Source organism: Coenobita brevimanus, chromosome 56, assembly GCF_032717465.1.
Source record: "Coenobita brevimanus isolate Jiangsu-jjx chromosome 56, ASM3271746v2, whole genome shotgun sequence".
NCBI classification, from domain to species: Eukaryota; Metazoa; Arthropoda; class Malacostraca; order Decapoda; family Coenobitidae; genus Coenobita; species Coenobita brevimanus.
The window spans coordinates 37,770,326-37,771,724 of NC_137009.1; the positions used below are offsets into that span (position 1 = coordinate 37,770,326).

The following is a 1,399-nucleotide window of genomic DNA, read 5'->3' on the forward strand; positions in this document are numbered from 1 at the left end:
TGGGCTGCCCTCCCACCCCCCCACCCACACCCTTGACCCCTCCCTTGGCCAGCCAGCATGACTCCACGCACCATCCATAATGGGACAATACTCTGAGTCCATATGGTGCGCTATGATGTTCAAACATGCCCGCAAAAAATTAAAACGTCACATGACGTGGACCGTAGGCCTCTACGAACACGTCATATGACATGGACCGGCGCCTAGGGGTTGATACAAATTACTAGGAATGAATTGGTTATAGGATAAAGTGACATGAAGGTGTCTCCCAGTGCCAGTAAGCAGTGAGGTGGGAATTTTGAGCATGTGCAAGTCAGTGAAGACCCATCTTGGCAAATTTATTAGTCTATGGGGTCAGAGTCGGAATCAGACACACAAGAAATCAAGGAGTCGGAGTCAGGTGTTTTGGGTACTGACTCCAATGCCCTGCTTGGCACCAAAGATAAATTCATTCATTGCCAGACGCCATGTATCCCAGACAGGGTGGCCAAGGGCTTAGAGTTAATTGTTTTACAGGGAGGGGCACTAATCCTCCACCAACCCCACTTGACGTAGGGATGCCAACAGCATCTGATGTTCCCAGGCGGTCACCCGTCCAAGTACTAACCAGACCCAACGTTGCTTAACTTCGCTGATTGAACGGGAAGCGGTGTACTCAACGTGGTATGGCCGTTATTGCAATTAATAACAAAAGCATTCTGGGGCCGAATGCTAATCATCTGCCAAATTATGTTGTTGGCGCAAGAGGAATATGTGCAGTATGTTGGGTAAACTGAGTGGAAAAATGCATTGAGAGATGGAATGGTGGTGGTGGGTGGGGGGGCGGATGCAGGAATCATGGTGTGAAGAGTGCATATTTATACAAGGACAACTGGAGGCTGTTCTGCTATGTGGCCATCCCTTGGAAGGAGTTCCAAGCAGGAATGATGCATCAAATGTAGACACTGAAAGAAATTGTTACATCTACTGTATATAACCCTCGCATTTATCTTGAGATTCTTGGCCATTTAAATCATGGCTGTCCAAAAAACTAGCATATTGTCTTCATTTATTTCAGCTGGACAGATTTTGGTATGCTTTCATGAACAGTGGCATACCATAGCAAATACTGTATGCTCAAATTTCTTGTTTGTGCTGCATAGCATAGTTGTATTGAGTTGGCAACAAGCTATAGGGAGGGGGGCAAAAGCCCCTGTTTGCCTGCCCATTAGCAATGAAGAGGGGGCAACTGTCCCCCTTGCAACCCCCACTTCTGGCATCCTTGGCCAAAACACAGTTTAACGACAGAACAGCCCATATGTCTCTTGGTACCACCTTCTTATTAATCCAGAGTTTAACATCAGGCACATACTCGTATACGTTGAAAAACCAGTCTCGTGATGGCAGTTGTAAACCATGC

The 1,399-nt window shown here is 46.8% G+C and overlaps 1 pseudogene; it reads right to left on the minus strand.

Moving 5' to 3' along the window:
* Positions 1–558: 558 nt before the first annotated feature.
* On the minus strand, positions 559–677 carry LOC145401863 (5S ribosomal RNA; annotated as a pseudogene).
* Between the last annotated feature and the right edge of the window lie 722 nt (positions 678–1,399).